We start from the raw sequence: 19,425 nt of genomic DNA on the forward strand, positions 1-19,425 counted from the left end.
TCAAACTGAGACAGTCCCCAATTTACAATCAATCAGTCATCAACTATTTATTGAAAGCTGCATATTGTGTGACTAAGAAATGTATAGATGACTCTATGAGTTTTTAATTCTTCCTAGAGATTGGTAATGACAGGGTTGTTTATACTTTCCAGTCCCTTTATCTAATTGCAGTTGACACTTTCATAGCATATGGTTTTACAAGGATGTTGCTCTATGACTGAAAATCATAGACTCTAACGAATAAAAATGAATGTTCCTCTGTGTGTAAAAGAGAGACCCATGGTATGTCTAAGTAGGTCTGCAATGCATAATAAATGAAGAATCATGAATAATAATAATAATAATAATAAGTTGTCTCAAAATGTATGGTTAAGAAAGATGGACTGGTCATGTGCTCCATTGATATCTTTATGAAATTGCAAGAAGGCCCTCAACATGTTGGAAGGAACTTATGAAAGACTATAGAGAAAGGATAGAATTGGATAGATTGTAGTCTGCATTGCTGGAGGGAATGTTCAAATCAATAAGATCACAGAACCTATTCTATGGGCTAGTTTGAGTATGACATATTACTCTTCAGAGTACTCTGCCAGAGGAACTAGCCAGACTGTTTGTTCCTATAGGGAAACAACAATTAAATCAGAATATTTAATGATGCTTTTGTTCAGCACAAGCCTAATTTTTTCTTGAAATCATACCTTTGTTCCTGAAGTCTCCCTATTTATTTTTGGATAATGAATTGTGTTGGAAGCCAGGGGTGGCATGGATGAAATAGCTATTTTGGATAATATAAAATATGTTAGGCTAGTCCCATCCCATTTTAAAATTCTGTGAATTTCAGATATTTCTCCACTCAAAAATGGTTAAACAATATTCAGTTCTCTCTACTTAAGGGTTTAAAATTGCTTATAATGTGTTCTCTTCTCCTGTTTCCACTTAGACAGGAGAGCGATAAATCTCCTGTCCTAAAGGGAATTATCAAACCCTAAGGTCTTTATGATTAACTAGAAGGAAAAGAACTCAAAATTTTCATTGAATAGTTGCCAAGAGATGGGAAAAGACATGCTCTTATCTAATAGGAGCCTCCTCTTTCTATCTGTGGGAATGTGTGGAAAGGAGTGCTAATATACTGATGAACTCCACTGGGATATTAGTTTAGTAAATTGTGTTTTAGTCACAGAGATATAATAAAAGATAATGCCAATGCAATACAAGCTTAGGCTTCTGAGATCCAGTGGGAATCTATTTCATTCTCAGAGTATCTCCTTTCAGAGTACCTTCACAAAAACTGATCCAGTGATTTAATTCAATGTGAAAAATTAATTATACCGCAGAATTCTGGAGTCAGAAGTCATTCAGTCTAATCCATCTCTGAGAGAAATACTCTCAAATTACCCTCATGTAGCCTCCACTTAAAAATCTTCAGTGATGAAGAATCCATTAGCTGCTGAGTCTCCACCATTTTTGGATGACTCTAATTGTTAGGAAGTTTGTGGATTTCCCCCCATATTTTGAACTAAATGGGTGGCATCACAATACATCCAAACCAGTATCTTGTCAGTATGGTGGTTTTATCAGCTACTCAACAATATGATTTAATTGGCAACAAGTTTTCAATAATAGGACAAAGACAGCTTGCCATTCAGAGGTCTATACTGCTCTGCTAATCATCATCAGTAGACTTTTGTAAAGTCCCACAATGTGCCAAAAACCATTCTCGTAACTCTAAGTATGCATGCTATAAAAGGAAAGAGATCCTGCTCTAAAGAAACTTGTGTTTTACAAGGAGAGAATACATATGCATAAATAAATGTTTGCAAAATATAGACAAAATAAATGCAATGTTATTACTGTCTGAGAGGTACTAGAAGGCAAGCTGTGAGGGAAGACCTTTTATAGAAGATAGCAAATGAGAGAAACTAGAGATTCTAAAAGATAGAGGTGGGAAGGAAGAATATTCCAGACATGAGAGAATAATTTTTGCAAAAAGCCAGAGATGGAAGATGGAGGACTTTAAAAGAAAAAGGGAAAAAAAAAACATCAATTTAGCTATACTGCAGGCGCAAATGAAATTAGTCAACCAGCTAGATAGGAGCTAGGTTGTAAAGGGTAAATCCCTCACTTTTATGACCTTAAATTTCCTCATCTTTAAATAAAAATGATATTACTTGGACTCCCTATCATACAGGATTATGAGCAAAATGCTTTGTAAACCTTAAAATATATAAATGACAGCTATTTCTAGCATTATATCTCTTCATGCCTCAGTTTTTTCCAACTTTAGAGCAAGAATAGTAGAGAGCTTATAATTGTCTTAGAGATAGTATATATAGGTGTATAGATCCCAAGTTTTCTGAATTGTTTTTGTAGTAGGTGTGTGATGGTGAACCAATCACAATAAATTCATTTTTCCTACCAATCAATAATCAACTGCCAATCAACCAAAGCAATCATCTGACTGAGGTCATTGAAATGGATTTTGGCTATGAGGTAAACAGACTTTGACTACGAGGTTATTGCCTTTGGTGCTATGAAGGGGGTGGGGGGAAAGGGAGGGGGGATAGGAGAAAAAACAGCCCCCTTGCATCATCTTCTGACCTTGCTCTCATTAAAACATAGTTCTCAGGTCTAAACCTTGGCTAACTAGGTAATACAATGGACAGCACAATGAACCTGGAGACAGGAACAACTAAATTCAAATCCACTTTCAGACACTTACTAGTTGTGTGACCTTCAGCAAGTTACTCACTACTATAATAGTCAACTTTCTCATCTGTAAAATGGAGATAATAATATCACTTACTTCCCAGGGTTGCTATGAGGATAAATTGAGATATTTGTAAAGAGCTTTGGAAATCTTTAAATGCTAAATAAAAACTTTTGTTCAGTCACATCTGACTCTTCATGACTCCATTTGGGGTTTTCTTGGCAAAAAACATTGAAGTGGTTTGTTATTTTCTTCTCTAGTTCATTTTACAGATGAGGAAACTGAGGCAAACAGGATTAAATGACTTGCTCAGAGTGACAAAGCTGGTGAGGGTCTGAGACCATGATGATGTCTTCCTGACTCCAGGTCTGGCCCTCTGTCCACTGAACCAACTAGCTGACTTATGCAAATGCTAACTATTTATTATTATTAACCAACCAAAAGAGCGGGTATGTTTAATGTTAGTAGAGATTTGAGGGATTATGGATTTAGAGCTGTAACAGGTTTTCTGGTCCACTCAGACCAACCCTTTAATTTAACAGATTAGGAAACAGATAGAGGAAAGTTAAATGAATTGCTCAGGATCACACAGCTTATTATTGTCTTGGGCAAGATTTGAACCCATATCTTCCCAACTCCACAAATGATATTCTATCCTTTATCTCAGAGACCTCAAGCACCTAGCTCCCCGCTCCCAGCATGGTTCAAATCAGATTAAAATATAATTGGGAAATATCTAGCAAAACAAATAAAATGCAATAAAATATAGATAATATCACATGTAAAACTAAGTCAATATGTATCCTGCAGGTTTCCTGTGTAAACAACAGCAGCCCCCATTTCTATTTGAGTTTGATATCAGTTCTCTGTATCATAATGCCTTGAGGAAGAGTTTTAAGCTAAGTACACACCAATTCGCCTTCCTGTTACAGGGTGAGATTGAAAGATTGAAATGTGTCTGTCCTGGATCCTGATTTACCTCCTACTGTAGGACAGCGACACTAGCTCTGCTATTCAGAATTTCATAAAGTAACTTCTGTTTTGGCATTTAAGGGTAATCAAGGGGGAGATTTTAGGGTCTGTTGCAAATATTTTGAGGACAGTAAGGCTGTTGCAGGAGGAGCAGAGAAGCCACAATGACCCAACTGCCCTTCTCTTGATAAGTGACTAATTAACTCTGCACACACAACTAACACTACAAGTCCCAGTTGCATTATTAATATGAACCTAGTATCATTAAAAGTTAATGTGTGGCTTTCCTTAAACCAAGAGGTTACTTCTGATGACACCATAAAACCATTCCATTGGGTGCTGGGAAAATAAAGAAAAGGCCATATTACTATCAAATATCAAAAAAAAAAATGTTACAAGAAACTGCAAATCTGTTAGAGATCTTTTAAAAAATTGGAAAACAGAATTTTCTCAAATACTTAAGTCAAATATACTTTCAGAGTTTTTCTTCTTTTTTCTTCTTTTTTATTTTGTTCAATACTTCTATTTTTACAAAGTAGAAAAAAGAAATTAAGCTGGGCAGAAAGAGGGAGAAAAAACTCACTATAAAATAGTTTCTGTAAAAAACTGGCTCTAAAGAATTTCAGGGTCATAAAAGGAAATGTAATTGTCATGAAAATTTGGAATCATGAGAAAATTGAGGGCCTGAGAGATCCAGTGAGGGAGTTGGACTGAGTGACCTCTAAAGACCTTTTGAGTCACTAAAGTTGAATTAATTCTTTAACTAGAGATGAATGCAATATATATATTTATCTGATATGTTAAGTACTCATTTTGATGTATTTGATTAGATACAGAGGGAAATAAGCATACATTTATTTTAAAACTTACTTATAACGAATTTTTAAGGATGAAGCTTGAAAAGAAGCATGCCACAATAGTGATCACTTATATTATTGATTATATTTATATTTTTAAAGTTTTAAGGTCTATAAAATACTTTATAATTATTATCTCACTTTATCAACCCTGGGAGGTAAATGCTAGGTAAATGCTATTATGATGCCTATTTTATAGATATAGAAACTAAGGTAGATAGCAATTAAATGACTTGCCTAGAGTCATAAAACCAGTATAAAGTGTTTGAGGTTGGATTTGAATTCTTATCTTCCCCTTTCCAAGCAAGATCTGGCTTCAGAATCTGGAAGACTATGTTTAAAACCCATCTCTGACATATATGGGTTGATGTGACCTTGGACAAGTCACTTATCTACTTTGTGTACTAAGGCTGTAAATTTCAGGCAAGTGTTAATCTATACTTGAAGAGAAAGGTGCTCACTTAAAGTCACCTATACGAATCACAGTCCCAGGCAAACAAGAAAATAAGGATGAGACTTGGAGTAATACTCATATAAGAGAGCAGCAAAGCTGCTTATGGGTGTGAATGTGATAATGGAGAAGGGCAAAGATGGATCACAATCATTTTTTTTCCTAATGGGAATGTCTAAAAGGACTTTAGCATGCCAAAGACAAGTTGGTTTATTGCCAGACCTACCTCCAGGAAACAGTACAGATGCATTGGGGTGGAAAGAAAGTATTTTGGAGTATTGATAGAATGAGATGATCACGAAAGTCAATTCCAACTATGAAATTCTGTGATTTGGATATCATTGTCTTTGCAAGTGCATGATAATTCTGCCCTAAATAGTCACTGAGAGTACATTCCTTTCTCTACAGAAATGGCACACAATCAAGTTTGTAGACTGACATAAAATTATTGGGTAGCCAAAGGCTCTAGAACTTTATTTATTCTTACCTTGACCATCAGGTCAAACTATGAAATCATCATCTGTCCTGAAGAACTTCAAAACATAGACATGCTCACACCCACACCCTCCCCCAATACACAGAGTAAGGAATCGCAAAAAGCTTGAGTTCATTTGGAAAATAAACAGTGTAACTGTAGCTCTCAGAAAGATTTTTAAAAATACTTTCTGATTTTACATGCTATTGACTTTACAGTTGGAATGGATAGGAATATCAAGTCGAACTTTTAATTTATAAGGGGATTAAAGAGGTTAAATAATATATTTTTGTTCAGTTGTTTCAGTCATATCCAACTCTTCACATCAATATTTGAGGCTTTCTTGGCAAAGATTCTAGAAAGGTTTGTCATTTCCCTATCCAACTCATTTTACAAATGAGGAAACTGAGGCAAATAAGCCTAGATGACTTACCCAGGGTCACACAGTACTCATCTGTGACTGGATTTTAACTCAGTTCATCCTGACTTTAGGTGCTCTATTCACTGAATTGCCAAGCACAAGGAAGGAAGCAACCATTTTTAAAATGACTAATATGTCCCAGGCACTGTGCTAAGCCCATCACAAATCTCATTTGATCCCCACAACAGACCTGAAAGGTAAGCACTATGATTATCTCCATTTTACAATTGATAAAACTGAGGCAGAAGTTAAATGACTTGCCCAAAGCCATACTCCTAGCAATAGTATGAGACCAGATTTAAACTTGTATCTTCCTGATTATTCTATTTATTGAGACACCTAGTTTATGAGCTCACCTAGGAAACAGTCATAAAGATTTGAACAGAGGTCCACTGACATCTAATCCAAAACATAATCCAACAAGTTACAGAGAAGAAGTCTTTTTTTATATGGAAAAAATATATTATTTCACATCCTTTTGTAACAAAACTTATGCCTGTGGACACACACACACACACACACACACACACACACACACACCACAACACAGCATACCACACCACACCACTCCACCTCTTAGTCCCCAATTAAAAACAGGACTGAGCTATTGCATTAATGTAGAGATCTACAAATGGGATTAAGAATTTTCTTACTACATATATTATGGTTCTATCTAAAGTAACTTCTGTTATGTGAAATTGGAATTCGGAAATATGTTACCAGTCTATAAGAGATTCTCATGAGTACTGAAATATTTTGTTTTTCAAACAAAGACAGCAGGGAGGCAATGCCATGACTTGCATGTGAATTGAATTTGAGTAAATTTCAGTATCACTTTCTCCTCCAAAGCCACCTGAGTCCAGGGGCCAGATAGGACTCAGGTCGACTGGAGATAACCCTGGATGGAAGGCAAGCAGGGTGACTTGCCCAAAGTCACACAAATGAGTTACTATTATTGTAACTTAATATTGATAGATGGCAAGTAACAATCCACCTAGAGTATCTATTAAAAGAAAGAAAAAAAATTTTCCTCCTCAAAAATCCTGTTAATGCCTAATCAGTTGGAAGAATATAAACATCATACTAATCCTGAACAGTATTTGCTTCTTGAATGTCCTTTACACAACTGGTAGATAGCTCCAGCTTTCAAACTCAACTTCTTATAAATCTTTGTTAATTTCTTATTTATGAGACACTAAGATTTGTCTCTTTTTGCCCCAAGTAAAAAGTTTGATATTTTCTATCTCTCAATATCTAAGTAATCATCAGGAAAATTTCAGTTTTGTCAAACTTTTTGGGACCTAATTTGGAGTTTTCTTGGCAAAGATATTTAAGTGATTCCCCATTCCTTTTCCAGTTCATTATATAGATAAGGAAACTGAGGCAAACAGGGTAAAATGACTTGCCTAGGTTTACATAGATAACAAATGACTGAGGTCAAATTTGAACTCAGAACCTTCTGACTATGCACTATGGAACCACCTAACTGCTCTATGATCTAAATCTGGTTCTCTCACTAATTATCTGTGGGAGTTTTCTGGATTTCAGTTTCCACATTTGTAAAAATGAAAGATCATAGATTTAGAACTCTAAGGAATCTTTGAGAAAACTAAGGCCCATGAAGGTAAAGTGACTTGCTCAGAGTCACATAGATAGGAATTGAAGGTAGAATTTGAACCCAGGTCCTCTGATTCCCAAACCAGTTTTCTTTTTACAGTACCACACTGCACTAAATTAGCCTAGATTGGAATAGTTGATTTCTACTCAAGTAATAACTGCCTGTGAAAAAAGAAAGTTCTAATCAACTGTCACCAAGTTTGAAGCCTTTCCAGTCTCTCTTAATTCTGGTGCTTTCCCTCTGTTTCTCTATTATAGAGCTTGTAGACATAGATTTATTTGCATGTTGTCTCCCCATTAGATAGTGAGATCTTTGGGGACAGTGACTGTGATTTATCTCTTCTTCCCCAGAAAACTTAGCATGTGCACTTAATAAATATTCATTGATTGAATGAATGACTACATCAGATCTGTATCAGTTTTCTCACTTGAAAAAGAACTGTCTTCCAGTCCTAGGATCACAGAAGCTTAAACAGTTCTGATAACAATCCCTGAAACTTCTGGAACACAAAGAGTTAAAAGAGCAATTGACAAGAACTTTGAAAGCTATTTCCAGGGTGAAAGTTTTATATTTGATAGTGTGTGCTTTGTATTTGAATACAGTCTGATGACTTCCTGGTCTCTCTGGAGGTGGCTCTCCCTTAGGAGCACTTTCCTCATGATCCAAAGGCTGTCTTGTTTGTAAATTATGTAATAACATCCTCTAAACATCTCAGAGCACAGTTTAGGAGCCACCCTAATCTATCATCTGTTTTGCACATTTTTGGCACCAGCAAATGTGGATGAACATTGACCTGTGACCAAGGGTTCAATAAGAAAATCAAGTCTTTCCTTGTAACTTTGCACCAAAAAGAAGTTTCCAGAAAAGAGCCTCCCATCACTAAAGACTATGAAATCAGAGAAGAATAGAGAGTGTGGGGATAATTCTATTTTGTTAATGTGCCATGGATTCTTACATTTGTTATAGATGGCATTTACAAAACTTGGAAAGACATGGTCAGGAATCTAATAAAGAAAGAGGAAAGTATTGCATGATGATTTTTACCCATTCTTATTTCTACATCTTTAAGTCTATCTTGACATTATCTATAAGGTGATTAGATAATGGAAGAATTAGAAATGTGAGTTCTTTCTTAGAACCTACTGGTAATTCCTTGAAGAAACTCTCACTGGAGCAGGGAGAAGAATGAACTTGGCTCTGTACAATGGAAGAAAAATACATTGCAAGGGTTAATGCTTTTCTTCTCCTCCCCTCTCCTCTTTTTCACCCCACTTTCTCCTCATCTTCCTCCTTTTTTCCCCGCCTTCCTCTCTATCTTCCTTTTCTTTTCCTCCTCTTCTCTCTCCCCTTCTTCTTCCTCTTCTCCCTCTTCTTCCCCCTCTTCTTCCTCTTCCTTTCCCTCCTGTCCCCTCTTCCTTTATGTTGTTTGTATCTCATTCTGTATAATCTTAGAGAAGAAAGAGAGTAAGCATTTTTCAAGTGCCTACTATGTGCTGGTACTGTGCTAAGTGCTTTACAAATATGAACTCATTTGATTCTTGCAATAGCCCTGTGAGGGGAGAGCTATGTTTAAATCCAATAAACAATGCTTTTTTCATATGCAAAATATAATTCAATTGAAATGACAGCATAAATATTAATCTCACATTTTGAGCTCTCCATGTATTACATAATTTAGAGTGAGTTAAAGAAATTCTTTAGAAAAAAGTTAAGTAGGCTTAATTAGGTAGCACAGTGTATAGAGCACTGACCCTGGAGTCAGAAGGACCTGAGTTCAAATCCAGTCTCAGACCCTTAATAATTACCTAGTTGTGTGACCTTGGTCAAATTACTTAACCTCATTGCCTTACAAAACCAGAAAAAAAAGTCCAGTACCTTATTCTACTATGTTTAAACCCTTTTGAATCATCCTTATATTAACTGTGATTGTAAAAATTCTGTTTTGGGGGTGGAGTCAAGATGGTGGCATGAGAACAGCCTTTCCTTGAAGCTCTCTCCAAAATATTTCAAAAACCTTAAAATTATGGCTCTAACTAAATTTTTGAGGAATATAACCCCCAGAAAGATCCAGTGAGGCAATGCTCCAGCCCAAGGTAACCTGGAAGATCATGGGAAGGCTCTGCTCCATGGGATTGGAGGGGGCTGCAGAGCAGCCTGGATCATCATGGAGCAAAGGAGCTCCAGCCTTCCAGGAACAACCCATGGGCCACCTGGGTCCCAGGGAATGCTAGCTCATGGCAGCAGAAGCAGTTTCCTGACCTTCCAACCCAGGGAACACCAAACGCAACTTGGAAAATCAGTGTGGAAACCTCTGCCAGACTAAGTGGGAGCCAGCATGGCCCTCAGTGCAGCTGTGGCCATCAGCGTAGCTGTGACCCTCAGAGCAGCCCAGAACCCAAGAAACAGAAGCAGGTCCACAGAGCTGCCCAATAACAAGCTGCCCATCAGCTGTTCCCAGAGCGCTCAGCCCATGGAATGCAAGGGGGTGGGAGAAGACTGCTGAGTTCTATCCTCTGTCCCTAGGACAGGAATCTTGTACTTTATCCAAATTCAGACCCCGGTGACAGTCTGGGTCCCCATACTGTCATAGCAAGGACCCTCCTCTTAGCTCCAGGGGAGAGAGGTGTGCTTGTGGTCATCTATAGACCAGAGCACAGGCAGGAGAGCAGTCAGAGCCTCTCATAAGACCCTCAAGGAACTGAGGTCCTTGTGGGAGTGTGCTCATAATACTCAAAGGCTTGGAAAGCACCCCAAAACCAGAACACAGTCTGGGGAGATAAGTAAACAAAAAATAAAGGAACCTGGCCATAGACAATTACTTTGATCCCATAGAGGATCAAAACACACAATCAGAAAATGACAAAGTCCAAGTTTCTGTATCCAAAACCTCCAAGAAAAATAGGAATTGGACCCAGGCTATGTCAGAGCTCAAAAGAATTTTGAAAATCAAGTAAGGGAGGTAGAGGAAAACTTAGAAAGAGAAATGAGAGAGATGCAGGAAAAACATGAAAACCAAATCAGTAGCTTGGTGTAGGAGATTCAAAACACATGCTGAACAAAACATGTTAAAAATCAGTTTAGGTCAAATGGTAAAAGCAGTCCAAAAAAATAATGAGGAGAAAAATACTTTAAAAAGCAGAATTGGCCAAATGAAAAAGGAGACAAGAAAGCTCTCTGAAGAAAACAACTCCTTCAAATGTAGAATGGAGTTAAAGGAAGCTGATGACTTTGCAAGGAATCAAGAAACAAGAATACAATACCAAAAGAATGAAAAACTAGAAGAAAATGTGAAATATCTCAATGAAAAAAACAACTGACCTGGAAAAACAGATCCAGAAGAGACAATTTAAAATTTTTTGAGCTACCTGAATTTCATGGTCAGGAAAACAGCCTTGATTTCATTGTTAAAGAATTTCAACAGGAAAACTGCCCTGATATTCTAGAAGCAGAGGGTAAGATAGAAATTGAGAGTGACCGAATGCACCAATCTCCTCCTGAAAGAGATCCAAAAAAAAAAACAAACCATGGAATATTATAGCCAAGTTCCAGAACTCCCAAATCAAAGAGAAAATATTACAAACAGCCAGAAGGAAACAATTCAAATATCAGGAACTACAGTCAGGCTTACACAGGTCTTAGCAGTGTCCACATTAAGGGCTCACAGGACTTGGAATATAATATTCCAGAAGGCAAAAGAGCTTGTAATGCAATTGAGGATCAACTACCCAGCAAAACTGAACATCCTCTTTCAGGGGAAAAGATGGACTTCAATGAAACAGCAGAATTTCAAAGGTTCCTATTGAAACAACCAGAACTGAACAGAAAATTTGATCTTCAAGCACAGGACTCAGGTGAGGTATAGAGAGGGTATACAAGAAGGATAACTTATTAGGGATTTAAGTGATGATGAATTGCGGGTATTCCTGCATAAGAAGATGCTACTGATAATATTCATATCGACCTTCTCATTTATTAGAACAGTTAGAAGGAACTTATCATAGACAAGGCACAGGAGAGAGCTGAATATGAAGGTATAATATATTGTAAAAATTGAGCCAGTGGATGAAAAGAAAATGTACTGGGAGAAAGGGAATGGAGAGGTAGAATAAACTAAGATATTTCATGTAAAAGAGTGAAGAAAAAGATTTTGCAATGGTATGGAAGGGAGGAAGGTGAGGGGGAATGAGGGAGCCCTCATTCTCATGAGAAATGACTCAGAGAAGAAACAATATACATACTTAATGGGGTATAGAAATCTAGAAGAAAAAGGAGAGAAGGGGGAGGAAGAAAGGGGATGGGGGAGGGGATGAGAGGGAGCGAGGTTGTAGAGGAGAGGTTAGATCATGAGAGAGGAGAGTCAGATATAACACATTTTCTTTTCAACTTTTTGCAAGGTGGTGGGATTAGGTGGCATGCATGGGACCAGGTTCGGGTGGTTGCGGGGTCTCTGAGGTGGGACGTAGGCTTGGGGCCTCTTGGCCTCAGGACCAGTGCTCTGTCCTCTGTGCCACTTGGCTGTCCCACAACACACTTTTGAAGAGGGACAGAGTGAAAGGAGAGAGAAAATAAAATAAATGGTAGTGGGGAGGAATGGATGGGGGGAATTACAATCAGCAACAGCAGCTGGAAAAATATGGAAGTAACTTCTCTGATGGACTTATGATAAAGAATGTGATCTATCCCAAAGACAGAGCTGATAGTAACAGAATACAGACTGAAGCACATTCTTTTCCTCTTTCACTTTATTTCTTGTGCTTTTTTTTTTATTTTTGTGGGTGGAGGGGAAATTATGTTTACTCTTATAACAAGACTATTTTAGTAATGTGTAAATAAATAAAAATGTAAATTAAATAAATAAAATCTAGAAAATAAACTCAAAAAGTAAAAATTCTGTTTCAAGAACAATTTTCTTTTAACTTTCTCTTAACTTTAGATAATAAAAAATATTCTAGGCTATAATCTGTCAACAACTTCCCAGAAATTATTTCTGAATATGCCAACCATTTTATGAGTTTAGAGCATCTTCAACATCAAATATTCTTAACTATTTGCTAATTAGTTAGCAAAGATGCTCATTTGTTTGATTAGATTTCCTAATTTGCTCTTACACTCCCTACCTTTCCAGTGTTTCCAAGGGGAAACTTCACTTTCTACTTCCTGTAGCAATTCTCTCTTCCTTTCTCTTTTTGTGTTCAGAAAAAAAAATGTAGAGAAAGATCACAGCTGTGTGGGCACATCCCCAAATCTGCAGTCCTTGTGGCTGTATCTTTTCCAATAAGAAGAAAGTTCCCTTGGCAACCATTTTGCTGTATTACTAACTCCAACTAATTCTCTCTTCCTTCATTGGCCTTTGAAACCCATTATTGTTTTTGCTGTTGTTTTTTTTTAAGTTACTGTGCATAGAATAATAAAGATTAAAATTTAAACAATTCAATTAAACTAAAGCCTAATTCTTAAAAAAAAGTTCCCTTTCTTCTCTAATGCTATTCTGCTCATATGTGCTTTTAGTATATTCAAAGTGAACCAGAGATTTCGTCCCAAGGAGAAAATTTTCTTTATAGATGATTCTACTATCTAAAGTTTCTAGCTTTTCTATGTTTTTCTTCTATTTATCAAGGTGCTCAAGCTAGAAACAAGATGAGATGTTTGTAATCCTAAAAAAGTAACTCCTTCTATCTGTCTCTTCTTTGGAAATTTTTCTACTTGAGATGATGATGATGATGATGATGATGATGATGATGATGATGATGATGATGATGATTATAGCAGGAAGGCTACAACAGCCACAACATTTATATAGATAAATAATTATGAATGTATGTACAAATACACATATATATATATATATATATATTAAGTTTGTGGCCCTGGGCAAGTTACTTAACCCTGTTTACCTCAGTTTCCTTAGCTGTAAAATGAGCTGGAGAAGGAAACTCAAGTTTCTCTGCCAAGAAATGCAGTCATAGAGAATCAAACACTACTGAAAAAATGACTGAACAAAAGTGTGTATGGTGGGGGGAGGTGGATGTGTGAATGTAACTGAAAAGGCATTTACAGTTAAGAAAATCATGGAAATTCTCTTATAGGAAGTAGCAATTGAGCTGAACTTTGAAGGGAGCTATAGGGATTCTTGAGTGGCAGAAATGAAGAGGGAGAAAGCATTCTTGGACTGGGGACACCCTGGAAAGGGATGAAGTCAAGAGATGGGATGTTGCCTGGCAAAAGCAAAAACTAGTCCAGTTTATCTGGAATGTCAAAGCACCAGAGCTGTGTGACCAAATACTTACAACAGAAACAAAGAGACACAAGGAATAATAGCTATCTGGGTTCACCACATATATTTATGAGAAATAAAATTCAACCAGTAAAAAGTAATGTGTTTACCACAGTAAAGGAATAATTCAAAAATAAGTTCTAGCCACACCTTGTTAATTCAGTTAATTCTTTCATATTCCCAGTACTGTTAGTCCACCTACACAAAAGAGCTGCAATCTTGATGCCTATCTCTGATTGCCCCCTTGTTTCTTCTCTCTGTGGGCTGAAAATAAAAAAAAATGCATATTACTTCTCTAATTCTTGATCATATTGCTATTAAAACTGCTCCCAGTCAAGTTTTAATCTCTTTTTCTGCTACCTGTGACTGCTGGGAAGCAATTAGTCATCCCCTTCTTTCTCAACTCTTGACCAGTTTCCACTAATCTCTTCAAGTCCCTCATCCAATCCTATTTCCTTGGCCCCAGAGATAAATAAAAATTCAAACTCCCTAAAATTTATATGTGTCCAGGCTACTGTTCCCTCCCATGGGGGAGGCAGAGTTCACCCCACCCTTTCAGGAGGGTTGTTAGAAACATAAACTTCAAAAAGATGGAAACTATAACTATAGCAATCAATCAATCAACAAGAATTTATTAAATGTCTATTATGTAATTGATGTTTTGCTGGATGTTACAGAAACAAAGGCAAAAAAAAGACAGTCTCTGCTCTCAAGAAGTTTACATTCTGGGGGATGGGTGGGGAAAATAAAATGTAGAAATATATATGCATAAACATTTATATATTTATATACCCAACAAATGTAAACTAAATACAAGTTAGGGAAGCTTACAGTTGGAGAAACAAAGAAAGGCTTCATGAAGAATGTTGGACTGCGCTCTAAGGAGGAAAGAGATTCTAATAAAAGGAGTAATGACATTCCAAGCTTGAAAGATAATTAGTACAAAGTCACAGAGACAAGAGTTGAGTGTTATATATAAAGAACACAGAGAATACCACTTTATCTGGATTCAGAAAGGTAGGAAGGATAGTCACATATAAAGAAACTGGAAAGATAGAATGGAGTCATTGCTTACAAAATACTTTAAAACTCTAAACAGACATTTATATATATTTTTTCATTTATCATTATGTATATTGCTTAACTTCTCACACAGGAAAGGTTTATTGAGGATGTTGATGTCTGTTCTACCATAAGGTCCATATGAACCCAACCAATCTTAGACTTAATTATTACTCTAAGAGCCTCCTATTTGTATTGGTTCATGTTTACCCATTTAAAAATGTCTTATTCAAGTTTTGAACCTTTTGATAGTCTTTGTAAATGGTCTTGCTATTACAGAGATTATAACTTCTCTAGAGTTAGTATGTCATAAGAATTTAGAAATAGTTTTTCCTACTTTCTCATTAATAAACATGAGCAGTAGAGAAGAGATTCCCAAATCCAGTCATGTCTGGCTCTCTAGCCATAACAGAGGTTTATCCCACCCTCACCCCTGAGGCTGTAGCACCAAAAGGTAAGCGTATGATTTGTTAATTATGATCTTCTGGATTTTTTTAAGGCAATTAGAACTACATAACCAAGCTTAAATTTTAATGAATAAAAAGAATGTCCTTTATTCAAAGCAGAGAAAATATCTCTTATTGTACCCTGGAATGAAACTACCCCATTATCTCTTAAACACTGCTCATCTTGGAAGGCTTCTTTTAGAGTAAAAGACCTTTCCTTCCTCCAATAGCAGAAAGTGCTCCAGAATTGGTCCTATGCCATTAGTGATTTCATGCCAAGTCCATGGTGATTGTGCCCAGAGCTCTTGTCCAGAATTGAAGTGTCACCAATGAAGAAACCTGCTTTGGAAGAAATGCTTCCCCATTCTGGGTAGATTCAGTTATAAGATGAATTTTAGAAATCATTTAGGGAATGTCTCCTTTTCATCACTTCAGCAAAAAAAAAACCACATTTAGATGGTCTCTTTTTTAAACTCCCTTTGGTTTGCTCTTCGTCTAAGTCTATAGACACTGTTGATAGATATCAACAGTTGATATAGGTCATGTAATCTAATTTGATTCTAAAATCTTTCTATATTGTCACCTGTGAATGCATATATAATGAATATATATAAATGTGATGTTTCCATTCATTCTTTCCTATTTAGGAAAGTGACATATGTCTTATCAGAATCAATGACAATGTCCATAAATTTAATCCATAGCAAAAAAAAAATCTTCCCTGTTCTGTTCTGTGCCTTCAAATATATGAGTTCAAGGTAAGAACTAAAGTCAATAAAACCATTTGCTTATACACTCTGTTCATAGATAAATAACCCCACAATGTTTACATTGCCGGAACATCAATAGACTCTCATCTTTCATGAAAATACAGCATAAGATATGTTGATCTGACCTGTGGCATTGAATACAGAAAAAGTACAGTGAAGTAAAGGTAGCCTTGAAATTGGAGACAGAGGATCTAAGTCCAAATTCTAATTTTCTTACTATCTTAATGAGAAAGATCAATTTGTTTTCTTGACTTCAATCTAATCTAAAATGAGAGAATTAGAAAAACTCCCTTCCAGTTCTAAATCCTATCTCAAAAGAAAAAACAAGATCATTATCACAGGTCTAGAGTAGAAAAAGAGCTCAGAAGTCATTTGTTCTGACTCCATTTTACAGATCAGAAAACTGAGTCCCATGAAAGTGAAACAGCTTGCTTAGGGTAATAAAGTTATATTCCAAAACTCAAAGAAACTTTTTATCTCTTCTAAATTATTTCAACATAATATCATAACATAATCTTGTCTTAAAATTAATCTTTAAGGAAGATTCCAACTATGAAAATATAATCCTACTCAAGGGAGAAACACTTTCTATTTCTTAAAGTCACCAAAGCAAAGTCCTTGATGTCTGAATAGGTTACAGTTACTCATTTGGATGCTTTTCCCTAGAACTAGTTTGGCTTATTTTGATCATTATAACAGTTCTCATTTATAAAGTACCTTGAGATACACAAAACACTTGTCTCAATTGTAAAATGATAAAATGGAGAAATTATTGGATTATATTAATACTTTGCTATTTATTCTAGAATCAGAACACCTAGTTCACAAGTGAGTTACTCTGTTTACTATCTGTATACCTTGAGCATATTGAGCATATTGGTAAATGTATGCCTTAATTTCTTCAGGTTTTGTATCTGGAGTCAGGAAGATAAGAACCCTTCCATCCCCACTGAGAAAAATCCAAATTTATTTTTTTTTAAATCCCTTTGCAGTGATTTTGAAAGTTTTAGAAGTTGTAGCAAGTACCAGAAAAGCATTGTATTTCTCAGACTAAGGCAACCAAGACCTAGGGGAAATCTCTAAAAGGTGTGTGTGTGTGTGTGTGTGTGTGTGTGTGTGTGTGTGTGTGTGCGCGCGTGCATGTGTGTTTGTGTTTGTGTGTGTGTGTGTTATTGTTGTTGTTGTTCTTGTTGCTGTGGGGGGGGAGTTCTGTCTGTCTGTGTCTGTTTTGAATACTCCTTTGTCTATTCATATTTCAAAGTTCTTACTCAGCTCTAGTCTTTTCATTACAAATACAGGACTTCAATACTCTATAACATTACAGGTCTGTTTGTTTTGTTTTGTTTTACCCTGTAAAATAGTACTTGATTTCAGAGGATAATTATTTTTACTTGTATGGTTTTATCTTTTACCTTTTGAAATAGTCTATTCCAAGATCTCCTTTCATTTACATTAGAAACTACAGGTTTTCTGTGATCCTGACAGGTACTGTGGTACTTAAAGTCCTTCTTTCAGGAAATTTGCAGTAATGTTTTCCCCTTTGATCCAGGATGAGGTAAGAGTTGGGAGGTGGGGCGCGGAGAGAAGTGTGTCTAGTTTTAGCTATGAAATTTCTAGTATTTTCCATTTGTCAATTCTTCCTGAAGGTGATCAAATAATTCTCTCTTCACTTTGCCCTCTCATTTTAATGAATCTGTGACTAAATGTAGAGTGAGATGAGTGGAATGGGAAGAACAATCTATATACAAAGGAAAAACAACTCTGAAAGACTTAAGAATTATGATCAGTCCGATGATCAACCATGTCTCTAGAAGCCTTATCATAAGTCATGTAATCAATCTTCCAACACAAAGTATCAAGTAATAGATACAAAATGATAGAGGAGAAATACATTTTTGGATATTGTCACTGTTTGTATTGTAGGCCACGCTTATTTGTTACAAGAGTGTTTTCCCCATCTCAGATAATATTTGGAGGATGAAATGGCAGAGATAACAGAAGTTAACCAACAAAACTCTGGGGAAATGAGTTCTCCAATTTTTGATTAATCTGAAAAGGTTTTCCTAGTTTGTTTGTTTTTTGAGAAACAGTTCATCTATCCAACATGAAATAAAAAATATATGGGAATTTTAAAAATTGTGTTATCTTTTATTCAGGCTGCAAATCTGAAGTATTTTCTATATGTTCATTGAAGGAGATATTTATTAATCCAAAACACTTCATATATTTTAAAACCTGCCACATGGAAAACAGAATAAACATATTCTGCTGAAGAGAGGCAGATTTCACAAAATGCTATATAAAATCACAAAGAGATATCTAAGGCAATGTCATGTTCTTCCTCTAAAAAGGTCCTCAAATGGAATCTGATGATCACTTCTCAGACTAAGAAAAGTTAGGTTGTAGGGATGAGTTAAACTAGATTGTACCATCCAAGTTTGAAATTCAATCAATGCAAAACTTTATACGACATGATACAATCTATCTTTGATGTTTAAAGGCACATCAGATCTCTTGACATTTTTATTAAACAGTATAATACTGCTAAAATAGTCTATTATCATTTATTACTATATTATATATTATTAATAATATATTATTTATTATCATTATAATTTTATTATTATTATCCTCAGGCACAAAGCAGTAATTAACCCAAAATGCAAACAAACTAAATATAAACCTATGTATAATATTTATGCTGTTCCGTTTTTATTGTTGTCTTGAAATGCCATTTAATTCCTTCATAGTTATGAAACAACATCACTGAATGAGTAAAGGACTTGACAGAGATTTGAAATCTAAGATCTACAGGGGGTTTCATTCTTAAAGCAAATGTGTGATCCTGAGCAAATCATTTCCCTTCTCTGGATCTTGGTTTCTTCATCTGTAAAGTTGCACAATTTGCCCCTTCTAAACTATCTCTAAGATCTGATGTTTGTCTCTGCAAATTAGTCATATTCCTAAATTTCAGGGATTATGTCTTCTTTTCTGTAACCTCCTTAATAATATCTAAAATTGTATGAGGCACATGATTGTGATAGGAAACATATCAAAACAGTGTGACAGACTGCATAATAGAAGTTGGCTCAGAATCAAGAAAGTCTGTATTAAGTCCTACTTCTGATACATGCTGAATGTGTGACTCTGATTAAATTATTTAATCTGTAAGTGCCTCCAGGAAACTCTAAGACGGTATGCTGTTGAGAAGATGCTACTTTCCATTGATAGAAGACATGCCTCATCAGGAACTCCCTATGCTAATGAAATCACAGATATTAAAAACAATAATAAGAATGTTGATGATGATACCTTGTACTTACAAGAATGATGATGAAGATTGAAAAGCACATTAAACACATTATCACATTA

This window comes from Macrotis lagotis, chromosome 8, assembly GCF_037893015.1.
Source record: "Macrotis lagotis isolate mMagLag1 chromosome 8, bilby.v1.9.chrom.fasta, whole genome shotgun sequence".
NCBI classification, from domain to species: domain Eukaryota; kingdom Metazoa; phylum Chordata; class Mammalia; order Peramelemorphia; family Peramelidae; genus Macrotis; species Macrotis lagotis.